Here is a 20098-nt window from a genome sequence, read left to right as displayed (position 1 = left end):
TGAATATTTGGAATTTGAGAATTAAAACATAATACCATTTACATTAATATAACAAAAATGATTGATGTGTCGATTGTTGGAAACTAGAAAAAACTTTTCCAAGGAAATAACATTCCCACAGTGTTTAAATTCCCATTCCTTTCTACAAAATCTTTTCAACCCAATGTGTAGCTAAGCATGCATACTCATACTGCTACACTATGTGAAATGCTTGGGCCATCTGTTAGACCTTTCTACTCCTTTTTCACAAAAGTAGGGGCTCTCTGAGTTCTGAGTTGCTTTTATTTGGGTTCTCTGCCTTAGTATTTTTTCAGAAAAAAAAAAAAAACAGAATAGAGATTCCAGATTGATGGGACAGAAGGGAAAACTCCCTGAGAAACATATAGTATCTTAGGGATCCCTGGGTGATGCAGTGCTTTGGCGCCTGCCTTTGGCCCAGGGCGCGATCCTGGAGACCCGGGATCGAATCCCACGTCGGGCTCCCGGTGCATGGAGCCTGCTTCTCCCTCTGCCTGTGTCTCTGCCTCTCTCTCTCTCTGTGACTATCGTAAATAAATAAAAATTTAAAAAAAAACAAACATATAGTATCTTAAACCCAGAACAGGTAACGGTTTTCAGGGGAAGACTTCACTTGGGGATAAATCTCTGGCAATTACATGGTCAGAAGTTGGGAAGCGATTTATGTGTATGTTTGATAAGGTTTTATTTTTCTTTGGATAAGAGGTTCTAATTTATACCAGTATTCTTAAAATATGAGAATCATAATTATGACTCATATTTAATGGTTGCTTCTTATGAAATTAAACTAAAGACCTGGTATGGATTGTCCAGTTAATTCTCAAAACAACCCTAAGAGATAAGTACTATTATTATCTCCTTTTACAGAAGTTTAAGCTTAGATAGCTTAAGTAACTTGCAGAAAATCACAGATTCAGTAAGTGGCTATGCCTGGATTTAAATTGATTTAGTCTAATAATAGACCTCAAAAATCTGAATGTGCTATATATTTCTTCAGAAAATGGCTCGAATAAGGGGGAAATTTTCAATATCAGCCTTGTTATTGGGCTTATTTCCATAAACACATAATGTGGCGAGAAAACAAAATAATTGGGGCTCCAGATCATTCCGACTGGGAAACACTATGCTAAGCAGAAGAACCCAAATAATGATCCAAAAGAGCCAAAATGAGGGGTTTATTGGCCTGAAAATTATGCTTAGTCATCCCAGTTTTAATTCTAAGAGCTGAAAGAGAAAGCAAAAACATTTTTCTCCAAATTGACTTACACATAGTCATTGTTTTCCAGGTCACATCCACAGGAGCCTTCCCTTGTATTAAGAGACCTTGCCTGAAATAATACTTGTTTCCTGTTTAATTCTTTTGTAATGAGCCTGTGCTGAATACTGGAAAGAAGGCTGTGAGGAGAAGAGAGCAAAAAGCAGGGAGCAGAGTGAAGGACTTCTCTGGGCATTAGCCTCTTGGATCTTTGATCTGGTGAGCCTCTGATCAGTGCCCAGCGCAGAGGTGTGAGTCAGGCGTGGAGATCCTTTGCTAACTGCCTGGAGCGGGGGAGGGCAGCCGGGAGACGATGGACTGAGGCTGGAGGAGAGGAAGGGGGAGGGAGGGAGAGACTCAGGAGTGGAGCCTACAGAGGAGGTCACACCCTGGCTGTAGAACCTGAGCTGTAAGGCAGCGATGCAAAGCCTATCATAAAAGCAGGACTAGCCCTGTGAGCTTCTAGAACTCAGTTCTAAGCATCTGTGATGTGACTCCCGACCATTTGTATCTCACTATAGGAAGGCGGATGAAACAGCTGCACATGTTGTCTCCAGTGCTGTAAACCTGTCATCAGCCCGGCATTGTTTACATATGGCTACAAGGTCTTTAAGCCCAGGATCCCTTAGCTATACAGCAGGGACAGATATTTACATGACAGCTGTGTCAATTGGAAGCAGCCCTGTGAGCTTGTTTGCTTCACTAAAGCTTCAGTCACCACCACCTCCTCCTCCCCCACTGCCCCAAAGACACAAATCTAATTCTCACCCCCCCTCTTTTTAAATGAGTTCCATGTTAATAATAGAACTGCAGTGCAGATGCTCAAAATGGAAATAGCTGGCATTTCCCTAACAAGACTCATAATTCTGCTAGAAATAATGGATTTCAAGTGAAATAGCTCGAGTCCAAGAAGAGTGGTTATAATTCATGACCAGACGCCCAAATGAAATCAAAATCTGGGAAACATGCAAAGTGCTAATTTTCTACATCAGTGGAATTTATCAAGTTCCTACTGATTAATTTGAACAGTGGTTTGGTTGTTCAATTGATAGAGCTTTGTTTGCTTTGCAAAGACATCTGAATGACATTGATTCAAATATTATTGTAACTTCCTAGTTTTGAAAAGCTTCTGAAACTATAAACCAAAACCCTCTGAACCACAAGTGGCTCATATTAAATGTTTTTATTTTTTATTTTTATTTTTATTATTCTTTGCTGTTTGTGGGCAAGACTCCTATTTACTTCACCACCGAGGTAAATAGCAATACATCTTTGGAGAACAATTACCATGCAATTCTCAAGGAAATGAAGCTTAATTCATTTCTGTTGCTTTTGTTTATTATTAGCTTTTCCAAAGAAAGTACTTATAATATGATAATGGCTATTTACAATTAGCTTGGTTGAAAAATAAACCATTCCTAAAATGCTTACAAATAGTTCAACATTGATGATATGCCCTGTAATCTCTTTTCTGCTGTCTTACTATGTAAACTAGAAAAACACTGGCTGGTTGGAATTGATTGAATAATGACCCCTGCCTCCAACACCATGATGCGCACCTCCTCATTCTGGAACCTTTATATGGCAAAAGGGACCTTGCAAATATGATTAGGTTAAGGATCTTGAGATGAGAAAATTACCCTGAATTATCTGGGCAGGCCCTGTGTAATCACAGAGGTCCTTGTAATAGGGAGGCAGGAGATCAGAGGGATAGAAGGCTACAGGACAATGAAAAAAGATTTGAAGATGCCATGCTGCTAACTTTGAAAATGGAGAAAGGGGTGGTGAGTCAGGGAATGTAGCTTTATGAGCTGGAAAAGGTGAAGAAAGGTTTTCCCCTTCTTCAAAACAAGACAACAGGCCCCAAATGGGGTTGCTTAAGCTAAGTCCCTTGTCACCAAACTGAGACTCAATTTAATTAGGATTTCAGCTCTCCCAGAAACAGAATCTTAAACCAACCAATCAGGAATGGTCCATTCAGCACAAGTTAAGTAACCTAATAGACCCCTGCCATCCCCTGAAAGGAAAGTAAACTTGCCATAACCAACCTGCTTTTTTGCCTAGTGTATCTTCCTAGCTCTTGCTACCTTCTGCCTGTAAAGGTCTTTCATTGTGTGCAGCTCCTTGGAGCTCCTTTCTATCTGCTAGACTGGATGCTGATTCATGAATCTTTAAATAAAGGCAATAAGATCTTTAAAATCTACTCACTTGGATTTTGTTGTGTGTGTGTGTGTGTGTGTGTGTGTGTGTGTGTGTGTGTGTGTGTGTTTAACACCCTAGAGCCTTCTAAGGGAGTACACCCCTGCCCACACTGTGGTGTCAGCTCAGTGAAATCCATTTCAGTTTCAGAGATGAAGATAATAAAATTGTGTTGCTTAACGTAACTAAGTTTGTGGTAATTTGTTTCAGCAGCAATAGGAAGCTAATACTCTGACATCAACCTGAGTAATTATAGCAATTAATGCCCTTAGATGAGTAGAGGGAGTGAACATTTCAATTGAAATGGAAAATATTGACTAAGATTTAATACATTCAGGTAACTTAATGGATAAGACCTTCAGTCATTTTAAGCAAAACCCATTCTCTCACTCTGGAGCCCTGTTAGGTGATTTGGGATTCCTGTAACTCCAACATGGCTGGAACCAGCAGCATTGTGCCTTTGAAATACCCAATGGGTTAGGAAAGGGCCAAGATAATGGATGAGCTGCTTGATTATTCAGAAAATCACAAATAGGTGCTATATAATTCATGTTTTATCATTATTTATCATTTATCGAGTTAGCAGTTCCAAGTTGCTAATTAAGGTTCATGTTTCTCTAAGTCTTTAAAAAAAATTCCAGTATATCAATATACACCAAATCCCTATTTGTCACCTTATAAAAATAGAGGAGAAATTTCCCAAAAAGGCAGGAGCCCAGAACATGAGTTTTGAAGTCAGCAAACACTCAGGTTCAAATCACAGTGCTACCGTGTACTGCCTCTGAAACCTTGAGGAAGCACCAGATCTCTCTGAGCCTTAGTGTTGTCCTCTGTAAGTTGGGAAGGACATCTTCCTGTTGGCTTACTGTGGAGATCACATGAGATAAAGAGCATGTGTAGAGATTATCTAAAAGTATTGGAATTGTGACATCGTCTTTAATATTGGTAAATTTCACATTCCTCATCTCAGAAAGTCCCGTCAATCCAGGAAAGCTCACCATTTAGCGTGAAGTCCCAAACCTACACTAAAGTTTGTAGAGGAAGACGACTGATCTGGCTCAGATAATGTGTCCCTTCTCTGTTGTTGAGGAGTGAAGAATATGAAACCCAGGAATGGACTGCATGAAGGCCAGAGATGCTGCCTTTTTTCTCCTGCTGGCATCCACACCTGCTCTTCTTTATACTTCTTTTTCTTAGTAACACAAGGCTATTGTTGCTGTGGAAATATTCTTTTCTGGAAAGGCATGGTTTAAAATGATGACAGCTTTAGGAAGCTTGCAAAAGATTGGGATCTCGGACAAAAGAAAATCTCTAGGCATCACCATTCCATCCAGAAGGTGGGTTAGAAACCACAGCAAATCCTATCTGATTATTGTTCATTGGCTCATTCACATATACCTCTAAATTAGAAGATAATTAGCTAATCATTCACTGATACTTTTTCTCCTAAGCATCTATAACTAGGAGCCAAAAAAGACTTGAATGTAGAATTAGTAGAATCTATCTACTAATTAATAGCATTCAGTTTTCAAAGAGCTCATTTTCAGAATGGGTTGAGATTGGTCATTTTGAGAAGAACAAGGGACCACAGATGAAGGATCTCAAAATTTAATCTTACTTCTGCCATTTTATATATATAGAAATTCTATGTGTATCGATCTCTAGTTTCTTCATTCATAAAATTAACATAAGGTTAATTTCGCCTAGAATACAGTGCCTAGTATACAGTGTGAGCAGATTTCAGAGTACTTTCTCTACTTTTACTTCTAGAAGGAAGAGTACAGACATTAGTCTGCAAACCCAGATATGTAAAAAACACAATGTAGATTTATTAATTTTTCTAGTATTCAGTGTTGAACTCCAGAATATTGAGCTCCTGTTTCTTCAATGGTAGAAATTGCCATCTGAGTCCATCCTTCCAGAGCAATGGAAACTATTCTCCTGGGAACCAAACTGCCAAAGTTTCAATCTTGGCTCCACCAACAATTATCTCTAAGACCCTGGATAAGTTATTTTACTTTTTTGTGCCTTGGCATATTCATTTGTAAAGGGGTTATAATAGCAGTAACTCCATCATAGAGTTTTGTGAAGGTCAAGTGAATTAAAACATGGAAAACACATAATGGGGCTGACACACAGCGAGCCTCTTAAAACATGCTAGCTAATTTTGTTTATCATTATTATGTGATCATTCCAAGTTGGCTAAAAATTGGGGTGGAGAGGGCTTGTGCAGGTCTGCATCTCAGATGCTGAGTCTCCATATGGACTCAAATTCTGCTCCTGGGTTTTATAAACTCCATCATTCCTCATATAAGCAGACCCATCTCACATGTGGGGTCTGCATGATTTCCCTACCACTCTGACACGTGTACACATACATACCAGAGGAACTCAGTGGGGCTGCCTGACACCTTGTGTACCTAGACAAGTCATGCAGCCAGTTTTACAAGGGCTTTCTATGCTTTTAGAGCTCTCTCCAGATCCTTGTAATGATATCTGTCTTTCCAGATTACCCCAAAGTCAAAGGTCAGGAAATATTTTCCTATGTTATCTTGAAGAAGCTTTATTATTTGTGCATTTAGACCTTTAATCAACCTGAAATTGATTTTTGAGTGTACTATGAGATAAAGGGTAGAGATTAACTTTTTTGGATATGGATATTGAACTGACCCAACATCATTTAGGAAAGAAGGCCATCTTCTCCCCACTGTAATGCAATGAGGCTATTGTAATAAAGTAAGCAGCCACATACCTGTGGGCTTTCTATTTTATTTCTCTTCTATTAATCTATTTGTCTAACCTTGTACCAATGCCACACTATTTTAATTTCCCTAGTTGTATAGAAAATCTGATAATCTGGCAGTGTAAATCCTTTAGATTCCTCTTCAATATTCATAACCATTCTTAGGCCTTCATATTTTCCACAGTTTAGAGTAAACTTGCTAGTTTACACACACACACACACACACACAAAGATACACACAAACACACACACCACAAAACTACTCGGAGTTTGATTAGGATTTTTTGACTCCATAAATTAACCTGAAATATATCTTTACAATAATGAATCTAATCTATGAACATGATATATCCCTTCATTTACTTGGGTTGAAAATCTCTGTATAATTTCTGTTGAGTTACAGTGTTTTCATTTGATTTATTCCGATATATTGTATGTTTTTGTGCTGTGTAAAATGTTAAAGTTTTTTCTTTTGCTTTGTTGCTGATATGACAGAACAAAGTTTAATTTTATATAATCCCTTGTGTTTAGTGGCCTTCCTAAATCCACTTATTAATTCTAACAGCTGCCTGTAAATTTCTTTTGCATTTTCTGGGTACACAATCATGTTATTTGCAGTTAATGAGCATTGAATACCCTCCTTTTCAATCTTTGTGCCTTTTATTCCAGTTTCTTGCCTTATTGCACTGATTAGGAATGCTAGTAAAAGATATGTTTTGACATCATCTTCGAGTTCACTGATCATGTCTCTTGCTATGTCTGCTGCTGTTAAATCATTTAATTAATTTTAGATATTGTTTTCAGGCCTGGAATTATTATGTGATTTTAAGATTTTAATTCTCTGGTGAAATGATCTCTTCATCTACTTTTCTATCTTTTCCTCTGTTTTCCTGAACATATTAATTATATTTATTTAAAAATCTTTGTGTGGTAACTTTAATATCTAGGTACTTGTGAGCCTCTATTTTTTTCTCCTGGTTAAATGGTACTGTCTCTTGGCATTTCTAGTATTTGTTTATATGGAATAATCGACATTTTGTATAAAATAACTACAGTGGCTACAAATGATATTACCTTTTACTAAACAGGAATAAAAGTTTCCTGTGCTCAACAGGTGAGGTTCAAGGGCTAATCACCTTAATCTAATCAAGAAACAGTTAACTGGTTTGTAATTTTAGTCATAATCCATTTGTGTCTTGTTCAACCTCCTTCATATTTCATAGCACTCCATGGCTTTCAAATAAGAGCCCGGCGCCTTTCTTGACATCCTTTCCTCTGACAGGTTCTGAACTCTAATCTTTGTTTTGCAAAGATAAGAATGAGAAAACTCCACTCTGTTCCTCAGAGGTCTGTGGCTTGGCCTTTTATTCCCTTATACCTTGTGCCTTCAGAATTCAGCAAGTGACTTGAGAAGGTAAAACTGTCAGGAGTTGGAGGCCACTCAACGCTTTCCAATTTTTTTTCACTCTGACCCATAAGCTCTTTAAAAGCCCTCCTGGTTTCTCTCTTCACAGGAGGAGGTTTCTACCCAGATAGATCTTAAATCTGTCTCTATCCCATACTCAGAAATGCCAAGTGTCTCTCAAGCAAAACTCACTACAGATTGAAGTTATTTTTATGAAATCTTAACTCCCCCTATCCTCCTTGCTTAGGGACCTGTCTCACCCCTTTCAAATGATGACTTTTGTATTTTATGTAGTTTTTCTAGTTGTTCTTAGTGTGTGTGCTGGCCTGCCACAAACTACCCCATCAAACCAGGAAATAGAAACTTCTATGGATTTTGAGAACTACTCCTTAGACCTCTTCTTTTTAAGATTTTATTTTATTTATTTATTAGAGGCAGAGACTGAAGCAGGCTCTCTGTGGTGAGCTTGATGTGGGACCTGATCCCAGGACCCCGGATCACGCCCTGAGCCAAAGTCAGATGCTCAACCACTGAGCCACCCAGGCATCCCTCCTTACACCTCTTTGAAAGAATAGATCTTTCTGAAAAAGTAGGCTTCAGGCAAGGTACACCCTATGGAAGTGTGACAAGGGTGAAATGCCCCCAAACTCTAATAGGACTATCTAAAACAGGGGCCGATCACTGTGAATGGCTTATCCAGCTGATTTTTATGTGATTCATTTTTAGCGACATCAATGCTGGTATAAAAAGTTTCTGTGGAGATTAGGCCAAAATCTACCTATTCACCTTTCTCAACTATCTGTTAAGAAAGTATGGTCCTAAACAAATGTTTCATCGCAGTTTAAAAATGGATAATTAATATGGACTACAACAATTTCATCTGGGGCACAGACCTCAAATTTATGGAATTTACTAATTTAAATGATCTATTGCTGTCGATCCCACATTTTTTTCCCTATAAGTCACTTACTATCACACGTTTTACTCCATTTTATCACTTCCCTCAAGAATCTTCTCTGGACCAGATTTTGAAGGTCTCAGATAATAAGAAGACATATTATACTAGCTTATCCAACCATAGTCAGTTGAGATAATCTGTTTTTATGCATTAGGGTTTTCTTAACTTTGGCAAAATTTTATTATTATTTTTGTGTGTTCTGTGTCCCACGTTTGAGTTACCAAATTCTGACTGGCAGGGACATTGAATGATGTTGACTCTACACATAGGCTGGCTGTCCAAAGCAATTCCCATGTAATTCTTTCCCATAGCATTATAACTTGGCATAGTGCTAGCAAGTAAAAAGTAGATTTATAATGCCTATTAACGTCATTTGAAGAGAGAAGTCAGTGTCCATGCAAATGAGGGATTAATGCTGATCCCTAAATGAAGTGTTGGTGCAGCCAAATGCTGTGACAGCATTGCCTCGAAGCTGATTTAAAAGGCATTTGCATCATGATATGATAAATTGCCCCCACATTGGGCTTTGTGACCTCTCTAAAACAGAGAGGCTATTCATTCAAAAAGATACAGCCTTTTGGGAACCCAAAAACCTTTTGTTTGGCTGAAGAGAAAAATCTACCCAATCTCACGTGTGTTTTAAAAGCAGGAGTTTGACCTCTATCACTAGCAATGAGGTAAGTCAGTGTTTTTAGTTTCTCTATGTATAAGTGACTTTGGCAGTGACCAGCGGAATGATATGGAGGGACCATATCTCTCGTGTTCTGAGTTGGGCTGTAAAGTCTTTGCCATAAGCATAGCCCCTTGACATCTTTGAGAACATGAAAACGGTGCAGCATGCAGGAAATCCACTATCGCAATAAGTAGAGGTAAGCGTCTCTGCCCAGAACATTGTTTAGGAAGTATTGGATTTGTATAAACAAGTAGGTCAATGTGATTGGCCTCATCAAAGTAGCAAGCCTCATTTTGCATTAATTTTCATGATAGGTTGTGCTAATTTAGAAGAAAAAAAATTATATATATGCTAGACTAGTTACTTCAAAGTATCAAATGTAATTATCACTTAGTGATTTTTCACTTTTAAGGGTCACAAAAAATACCTTGGACCTGGGATAATTTGTTTCCATCACAGTTAACATTTTGCTTTGAGACTCTGCTGTGCTTTTATGATGGAATAAAAGGTAACAAATTCATCTCTTCTTCTCAATGTCCTACCCTTTGCTTCCTCCAAGCTTGCCAAGGATACCTTGCATCATCTTTTCTGGTAATCCAAGGCAAATATAGATCTAAGACCCAGTCTCAATTGAGCCTCTAATTATGATGTTTTAGTAGCTCATAAACTGTCTTTACAATACAAATGAGAAACACAAAGACTTCTACATGACCTGTATTGAATCTACATTTTTTAATTTATGTATTTTACTTTCAATCTGTGAAGCAGTTATCTGCTATTATAATTTAAATATGAATTAATTCAACCAGAGACCCACACTCTCTCTTAGAAGGCGTTGTAGCTTAATGAGTAAATATGTATTAGCATGTCTTAAAACGGCACATTATTGACCTGGTAGGCAACAGGGAGCTATAATGACTGATTATGTAAATCCTCAGTTGCAGATTGTCACCATACTCCATAATGTCATTAATTTACATTAATGTCAGTCTTTCCTTCCCAGGCACCTATTAATTAGCTGTTTCTTGACACATATTCTAATGTAGACTTTTTGTGAGTCATTAAAGTCCTTTGTGTGGAGACCTCCTTGAAGACCTTCTAGTTTGTGTATAATTGACAAATCAGGTGACAGCTTTTACTGTTGATCATAAAACTGCAGCCAATTCACTTGGGTGCTGGATTTATGTTTTGAAACCTTTCCTTTTAACATCTTTGTAGAGAAAAAGTTTAAATGCAGGTACATTTTATTTATTAGATGGTCTAAAATATGCCCTTTTCTTCAAGGTCAAGTTCAGATGAGTTATCAAACTGAATGCACAATGCTTCTGGAGATTTCATAACCACAAAACCTTCTCAGAAGCATCCATTACATATGAATTCTCTTAAAAAGTTTCGTGTTTTGAGATGATTTTCTAAACCAGGATTTAAAAGTACAGACTTTCATAGGTTTAATACATCATCTAACTGAATTCAGCCCTCTGAACATCCAGAGCCTGGCATCATCTACCTCCTGGAAAAAGGCAACATCATTTGGTTTCAAGATACCAAGGATACTCAGGGTCTCAGATTGTCTCAGATTTGTCTTTGCTTCACTGTAATCTAGTCAGTAATTCCTTTATTCATTCAGAAATATGTATTAAGCATGAACTCTACAACCAGAACTACCTAGATTGCAGTGAACCAAAGGGAAAAAAAGAATAGTCTCTGCCTCATGCAGCTTCCTTTCTAAGAGGAAGAGGAACTAGACAGTAAGCAAGAGTGTCACATAGAACATTAGAAGATAATAAAGTGGGGAATGGAGCAAAGGGAAAGAATAGGAAGTGCAATAAAGGCAAGGAACAGGGTAGGGTAAGGTGTAATAATTTTGAATAAGGTGATCAAAGAAGGTATCCTTGAAAATGAAGGTATTGGACAAAGGTTTGAGTGAGAGGAGGGAGATTTGATCATTTAAGTTGCTCTTTAAAGGACGAGTTAATTCCTAGAGATGAGTAAATTGGGGTCTTCCACATTCCTTTCATTTGTGTCTCTGAATCTATTACTCACATGGTATGGCTTATAAAATAATTTAAAAACATTCACTGAAAGAGAAAATGCTGACAAACAACATTTTTGATAGTGTTCATTGCCTGTCCGGAGCTTTTCTTTTCTTCCTCTCCCCAGACTGAACCTGATTATTTTCTAGGATAGCATTATGCCTAACTAAATCACTCGGCTTCCTAGGTACTCACCAAGGAACATACAGCACGTATGTGAAAGTTACCAGGTGGTACTTGTGGGAGAACTGTGAGAAAAGGAATATTCAAAAGGGCAGGTAGCTTTTTGCATTTTCCTCTTTGCCTTTGCTCCCCTACTATTCTATCTGGAGGGTTGGATGCCTGGGGATAGAGCAGACAGCTTGCAATGAAGAGGATGAGAGCTGTTCATTGACAGGGGAGAAGCAGAGAGAGAGGAGGAATCTGGTTCTTTATGGCATTGTAGACACACCATGCAACAATTGGGCTCCCTACTCTGGCCATCACATGAGAAAAATAAACATCTAGTCAGTTAAGACTTACTATTTGTGTTTCTGTTACGTAGATCCAGGCAGAATCTTAATTGTTATAATTTTTGCTTCCATGGCATTTGTTTTAACCCCAGCTCTCTGCTTGTTATTTCTGTTTCTTTCATTTCCAAAGGTAACAATCTTGGTCTGGCCTTTCTGATGCTTGCACTGAAGGTTGTTCTATAAACCATAATAGATTTTCTTGCCTGTCTTTATTATCCACATAGGACCCTCTCATGGGTAATGTTAAGGTGACCTCCAGGATTTGAAATAAAATCAAGGTGACTAGCTTGCCTGAGATTTGTGTCTTACATGCTAATTGCATTAGCTTTGTCACTTGACTCTGTGAAATAAATGCCCTGAGATAGACTTACTTCTATTTATTCCTTCTACAGTCCCTATATTTATATGAAAGTTGTTTTGCTTTTGTCTTACTATAGAGTAGTAAGAAGCTGACTATCTAATATGATTCCGAGGGCCAGAATTCAGTTGCATTCAAGTATTTGTACTTATAAATTCAAAAGTGCATGATTTTCTAAGTAGATGATATGAAACCTTTGAATTCATTTTTTGCTATTCTTGCTTTTAAACTGAAAGACATACATTAAGGAGAAGAAATGGAGGTGAAATAAGATTGAACCATGATAAACTGAACTATGGTCCACCTCTAAATTTTCAAATTTTGAGAACACTTGTATTCTTAAACAGCTCTATCAATGCATTTTCATACCATGCCATCACCAGAGAGTCCCTAGGAATTTGGATGAGTTTGTAGTTCCTGAGCGTTTTGATCCATCTAGGATATAAACTCTTAGAGATACTATCCTAAAATCATTTTTATGATCTGAGTGATGAAAAACAGGTTAGCATCCTTTTTAAATACATAATTAATGATGCACTTGATAATTATCAGTGGGCTAAACAAGCAATCTCTTTGGTGGGTTGTTCTCTGAAATATGTCAGGTTATGTTCCAAATCCTTTTTGAAAGTATTTGATAATTGAATCCAATGGGATCGTCCAATTATTAAGTGGAATATTGTGAAGGTGGGCATTATGATCTGTGCATATTACTTAATAATTCTTCCTATCACCTACAAATAATCAAGACTGGCCCAAAGATAGATTCATCTCTCCTCTTGCTTCCCCTAAGCTTTCCCCTTCTAATTAGCTCCATAATCTTGCTTCTATCTCCTGTGGGGAACTGCTTCCAGTTTGGCCTCTTCATAAAAATAAGTTGAAAGTAAATTCTGATTTCTTATGCATGCATTGTTTTTTTTTAATGATTTATTTATTTTTTAAGATTTTATTTATTTATTCATGAAAGACACACACACACACACACACACACACAGAGGGAGGCAGAAGAGAGAGAGAGAGGCAGAGACACAGGCAGAGGAAGAAGCCGGCTCCCTGCAGGGAGCCTGATGGATCCCGGTCTCCAGGATTACACCCTGGGCTGCAGGCGGCGCTAAACCGCTATGCCACCAGGGCTGCCCTATTTATTTTAGAGAGAGACCTTGAAAGTGGAGGGAGTGGCAAAAGAAGAGGGAGAGATTGAGAGAATCCAGCCAGACTCCCCACTGAGCACAGAGCCCAATGCAGGGCTCAATCCCAGGACCCTGAGATCATGATCTGAGCTGATATCAAGAGCTGGTTGCTTAACTGACTGAGCCACCCAGGTGTCCCTCTCATACACTTACTGTTGATACCAACTTTTGTGTGGGAGGGAGGCATTTGCGCTGTTACTGTGTTTTTATGTAAAGAGGTCTGATGTGGTCTATTTAAGAGAACAGCGGTTTAATTAAAAGGAGGATGATTACAATGGTGGTATAGAATGCATGACAAATAAGTTGCACAAAGCCTATCTCACAAGGTGACATGCTCCACATGGAATCTGAAATCTAGGATAAAGCAACACCGAGATGTACTTTGCAGTAAGGATATAATATGCCACTCATAGGTAAAATGGAACTTCAGTCGTAATGATAATGAGAGCTACCACTGATTATTTATCATGGGCCACATATTATATTAAGCATTCTTCAAACATTATCCCATGAAATCTTCATCATGACATCAAGTTTTGGAGTGAATTTTACTTTTCACTCCCATTTTAGAGAAGAGAATATTGAGGGTTTGAGAGGTATCTGCCCAGGATTACTTAGCGAATGAACGGTGAAGATGGAATATAAACCCAAGGTAGTATGACCCTAGATCCATTTTAGTTCTAAATGGGAGGGCCTGAAAGTCAAATTATATCTACTTTTGATCCATTTACCATAATTTAGAATTGTTAGCTCTTAAATTATGCTCAAATTAGTGAACCAATACCCCTGGATTTCAGTATGATGGCTTTAAAATCAAGGAACTCTGCGCCTGGGCTTACTTAATGGCTGATAAACTGCCAGGACTGTGAATTCATTGTTAAACATTAGCCTGGAAGTGAAAGATAAGAATGCACATGCTTTGTCTACAGATGGAGCAAGTTGTCATTCAAAGCTGCAAAATATAGCTAAGGAGTTTAAGAACTGAGGGGAACATAAGTTCAAGACCCAGGAGGAGAACATGAGACCAGACAATATGCCAATTAATGGAATTAAACTGAAAAGATTTAAAATGAGGTCCCCTCAGGAGACAATGTAAAAGAAAAGGCAGTTAATTCAATAAGGACAAAAGGATAAGCGAGCTAACTATGAGAGGATCAGAATATTTAAAGTTGATAGTGTCTTAAGAATTAAAGAACACTGGCTTGTGATTGCTGTGAATTTATTATGCCCCAGTAGCTCAGTCTAATTTGGTCCCTTCATCCTCTGAACAAATATGCTCATCCTGAGATTCCAGTACAAAAGAAATAATCCTTTTTGTTGCAGTCAAGCTATAAAAGTGATTATGATCAGCAGCCATTCACAGAGGAATAAATAAAGGACCCATCCATCAAGCTAGTAAAGTTTTCTGTCCATCTGTCATGTTGCATTTCAAAGACTATTTCGCCACATTTTAGTTGTTTTAAAAGGTGTACTTAAAAAATACATTTTATACTTGGAAACTCCCTAGTACGCTGAGAGTTTAAATGTATGGATGTAATTTCTCTTTTGCTAAGCAGGTTTTAGAGTGCCAAAGGCATGGTTGGGGGTAGTTAATAGAGTGTAATAAAGTGAATCTGTATGTCTCTGTAGCAAATAACTGAAAATATGAATTTAAGAAATTCTGTTATAGGCTGCATTCTCTAGAAAAGCAGTTGCTCGGCGTCATTATTCAATTGTGTATCAACAAATGTGCCTCCAAAGACCAAAGTCTAGAGACTACAGCAGGGAGTAGGTTTAAAATGCTACATAAAATGCAGAGGCACCAAAATCCCTTAACTGAGCTTTGGCAGGTGCACACTTGGAGGGATGGCATTGTGAGAACATGTGATCAGTGGAGGCAAATAACATTATCTGAGATCAGAGGGATATAAGCTAAGAAGAACCATTTAAGGGGAAGAAAAATTTTTTAATCAATGAATATCAATGAGGCTGAAACAGTACAATTATATTTAGAAGCTTCCCATCTGATATTTATACCTGGAGACTCTCAGTCTTTATAATTATTCTGCAGCTGATGAATTGTACCCTTTTATTTTTTTATGAAGCCCCAGTCTACACAAATTTCATCATCTGAAAAATTCAAGAGCAAGACCAATAAATTTGATAGGGTTTTTTTTTTTTTGATGTGAATGATCTAGATTTTCTGGCAAATCAGACATACACGTACATAATTTTCTTTTGCTCTACTTCACTAAGCCTATGTGTACATATAACTAAAATTAGTTCCTTAAATGTGGCAAAAAATGTTGTTAGTTTATAAAGAAACACAGTACTGTCTTGAATTCTGCAAATTCTCTGCTCTAAAACATTTCTTTAAAATATTTAGTTCGAACTAGGGATGGAGGATGGAGATTCTTCTCTATGAAACAGTCTGGGGCACCTGGGTGGTTCAGTCGGCTGAACGTCTACCTTGGGCTGGTCATGATCCCAGGGTCCTGGTATTAAACACTGCATCAGGCTCCCTGCTCAGTGGGGCATCTGCTTCTCCCTCTCCTCCTGCCCCTGCTTGTGTTCTCTGTCTCTCTGTCTCTCTCTCTGTCAAATAACTAAAATCATAAAAAGAAAGAAAGAACGAAAAAACAAAAGAAAGAAAGAGAAAAATAAAGAAAGCAACAGTACTTTCTCCCCTGTTTTTTGTTCACCGTCTAGTTAAAGTGACTCACCACTCAGGTAATTGATAGAAACGGGTTATAATGGAATTTCTGACCCCATTAGCTCTAATGAATCTTAGGATTTAACTAAGAATAAAAGAGGACACTGTTGGTCCGGCTGGAATCCCTCGGAAGCTTCTGAAGAGGTCCTTCTCGGGACTAAGTGTGACATTGCCGTAGATCTACTGTCCTGGAATTTTTAATATGCTTTTTTTGTAAGGGTTTATAAGCTTACTCCCAAAGGTCCAACATTAAGAATCTAGAGATAAACTTGAGTAAAATATACCTGAAAGTTAAATACATACTTGAAACACGGTTTATGCTTGACATAGGGCTCTATACTTCAAGGACATAGCTCACAAGTGAATGCCAATGTTCACATTACTGACTAGTTGTTCTAGTCCACTGGTGGCATCAGATGAAGAAAAGGGCCTTTGTATGATACTGATCTATAAGGACATTTAGTTCAACACTTCTCTGTAATGCAGCAGCATAGTGGAACTAAAAGATCTAGTAAGTGGAAAATTAAAATACTCTGCCTATTAAGGGCACGGAACTATTGGTAGGTATAAGAGAAGAAAAAAGCTAAGAAGTAGGATTCTTAACAGCTCAAGTACACACATGTGGCAAAGTGAGCTAAGTGCCATAGGGTAGTGAGGTAAGGGAGGACTAACAATTTCATCCTTGACCCAACAACAATCTTTACTTTTGGTGGGAGAGGTGAGGGCAAAGGAAGGGTAGGTGATTAGTATGTTTTAGGTGCTGTATGGGACCTTTACCGATTTTAGGTAATTTAATTAATGCTACAAATAACAGAAGTTCTAGAAGTTAGGGCTGAAAAGGGTGCAGAGTTATTGTGGATTTGATTATCTGGAAAAGGCTTCATGGGAGAGCTGTAAGACGGGGTAGAGCGAATGGAAGTTAAAAACAATTGAATTTAGTGGTTGTAGAGGAGGAAGGCCTTTGAGTCAGAGAGTGGTCTAAGAAAGGCAAGGTGGGAGGAATTTGTGAAGAGTATTTGGGGAATGAGGACTATGACAGTTTTACTGCGCTTATCATTTGTCATTCCCATGGTGCCTCACTGATCCAAAGGCTATCAATAATTCATCTGACCTGTTTACTTTGATAGCCACAGAAACAACTGAACGGAGATCCTGTCGTGTTTGGAGATTCATGGCAGGTAGCAAATGATCATTCCGCGGAGCCGTGCCAACTCCTCGTTCTGCAAATTGCAAATGTTTCAGCTGAGCTGTTCTTCCATTGTCTTGGTCAGTGTTGAAAGGTCAATGTTCTCTTTGTATAAGTAGGGCAGCCAGAGCTGCTTTAATCCCGGAGACGGTGTCTAACTCATATTGTATGGTGATTTGTTTAGTCAGCAAGAAATTATCTTCTAATGTAATTCTAAGATTGCTGACTCTGAAGTCTATCCAACTTACATGAAGCCCCCTGCTCCTCCGGCCAAAGAAAACTCTGTGCCATGAAATCACCCATTTGAGAAAGTCTCTCGAGTCCCAGAATTATCTCCAAGATAATTAGATAAAAATCAAAATCAGAAAACTCAGACAAAGGCATCTGCAGCTTTAGTCCACCTCTTTGTTATCTACTGCACTTGGAAATGAAGCTAACACATGGCTGCTTGGCATTGCTAAAGTGTGGTGATGACCCGAGCGAGCTCCCCAATGGAAATCCAGAATTTACAAACACCACCTGAGTTTCCCCCAGACATTTTGTTTTCTGGGTTATTTCTTCTTCGAATATTCCCAAATAAAATCCCTCCAGTCACCAGTTTTGCAGGATTGAACAAATCCCTTGTCTTCTCTCTCCAAGAATCTTTAAGAATGTTGAGGGAGTGCTTCATGCAAATTGGATATTGCCTGTTGCCTTTTGCTCCACACTGTCCCCCAGGCATTTCCTCCCATCCTCCAACAGCAGCTTGCCAGTGTTGCATTCCTCTGTCCGGTTCTGTGAATCCCCACAGCCCTATTCCCCTCGGCCCTATTGAACTAGGCCTTTGTGCTTAAAAAGCTTCAGGAAAGACTTGAGGCTATCAGAATGGAATTAACCAAACAGTCAAACTCAGAACTCAGCTGCCCTTTTCTTCTTGCTCCTAAAGATGGAAAAATGCCTTGCTTGCTTCTCTCTCTGAGGGTCCTAGCCTGCTGGCACGTTGCAGAGCCCCTCCGCCCCCCATCCCTAGGAATACGTCTTTCTCTTCTGTTCTTTCTCCTAGTCCTTGGTTCCACCAGAGACAACACCACAACCTTTCATACATTTTAAGAAATCTCTCTATGGGGGGCCTGGATGGCCCAGGTTGGGTGTCTGCCTTCAGCTTGAGTCATGATCTAGGGGTCCTGAGATCAAGCCCTCCTAGCAGACTCCCCCCTCAGTGAAATCTGCTTCTCCCTCTCCCTCTGTGCTCTTGCTCTCTCAAATCAATCAATCAATCAATCAATCAATCTTAAAAAAAAATCTCTCTACAAAAGTTCTACCCCTTTCCTTACCACGGGGGGGAAAAAAAAAAAGTCTGTATTATCTCTAGGTACATTTCTTTTCATTATTTCAATCTCTCCCTCTATACCAAAATTGTCCTGAAAATGCATTACTTTCCCCAAAATGTTGCTTTCATGAGCTGAGGTGCAGTAATGGCTATTGGCATCTCTTAGGACATCAGTAACTTTTTTTCACTGTGGGTTTCTTTAAAAAAAAAAAAAGATTTTCTTTTTTTATTTTTCATTTGACAGAGAGGGAGAGGGAGCATGCACAAGTAAGCAGAGCAGCAGGCAGAGGGAGAGGGAGAAGCAGGCTCCCCACTGAACAGAGAGCCCAACGTGGGGCTCGATCCCAGAATCCTGGAACCATGACCTGAGCTGAAGGCAGACACTTAACTGACTGAGCCACCCAGGCGCCCCTCACTGTGGGTTTCAAGGTAGAACCAGGGAAGGGACCAGAAATGAGTAGGGGGGATATAAGGAGAGACTGGAACAGCTGCATCATTTAAATGGGAGGCACTCTCAGATTTTAGGACCTTGTAAAGTGGAACCTAAAAGTCAAACATGACTGAAGCTTCTAAGGTCAGCCCAGAGCTCCCTCCGAGCCCAGATGTGACAACCTGAAGCTGTCTTACCTGTGTTATAAAAGATATCTGCCAGGGACGACAAGATCTGGGGTATTCTCAGAGAAACTCCCAAACTCGTCCTACAAATCCATTATCATTGTTTTTCATCTGCAAATTTGTACCCCTTCTATTAAAATAAGAATATGGTCCTAGCTATTTCTTCAATTGATACCCATGTAATTTACAAAAGTCGCCTGCAAAAATAAAGGCCCTTTAAAAATAGATTTCATTATATTCTATTTTTAAAAATAGATACATGAGAAGGGCAATTAGGTACATAGAATGAGAAACATTCATCAAAGACATTCCTGCAAATTTCATAGGAGTGGCGGGCCATTCATTTTCTGGAAAAATTACATTTTAAACACCTCTGTTATACATATTCAACGAAGTACACTTTCTAAAAGCCATTTTGCCTTCTATCCTAAAGTGACCTAAAAACAAAGTAAAATATGTATTTGGAAAAGGGCAAAGAATTTTCAATTTTCTGTCTTATTAATACCCATATCATTGTTACTGATTCTTTTCCAAGTTTATTGTCTTCTAACTACATTTGTTACATGTAGTGGTGAACACCGTAAAACTTCACACATAGGCATCTAGACAAGTAAATGATGTTATTTTGGTGATCCTGGGAGTAAGAAATCTTTTTTTTTCTCCCTTTTTTATAGCTGACCTTTTCAGAAAGGAATCCCTCTTGAGAAGTCCCACTTTAATTTGTTATATTTTTCAAACCAGACTGTCACATACGCTTTAATGACACAGTATTTCTTAACACCTAGAAATAAAACTAATACCACGTTTGTGGTTTTTAACACTCACATGGTCTTATGCATTAAATTCAATCTTCATTAGTAATATACTATTTTTATACATGTTTTCCTTTTAAGGGATTTATATGCATCAGGATGGATCTCTTGCTGAATAGAACTCAGTAACAAGCACCTTGGGA

At 38.5% G+C, this 20098-nt stretch overlaps 1 long non-coding RNA gene across 1 annotated transcript; it reads left to right on the top strand.

The window, feature by feature from the left end:
- Nucleotides 1–430: 430 nt before the first annotated feature.
- Nucleotides 431–3476, top strand: LOC144315593 (uncharacterized). The gene is made up of 2 exons (XR_013381324.1): nucleotides 431–1492; nucleotides 1795–3476. It is a non-coding gene; the product is annotated as an uncharacterized LOC144315593 (long non-coding RNA).
- Nucleotides 3477–20098: the final 16622 nt, after the last annotated feature.

This window comes from Canis aureus, chromosome 6 (genome assembly GCF_053574225.1).
Source record: "Canis aureus isolate CA01 chromosome 6, VMU_Caureus_v.1.0, whole genome shotgun sequence".
In the NCBI taxonomy this organism is placed as follows: domain Eukaryota; kingdom Metazoa; phylum Chordata; class Mammalia; order Carnivora; family Canidae; genus Canis; species Canis aureus.
The sequence above is the reverse complement of the archived record's forward strand: the minus strand, read 5'-3'. Positions and strand labels throughout refer to the sequence as shown.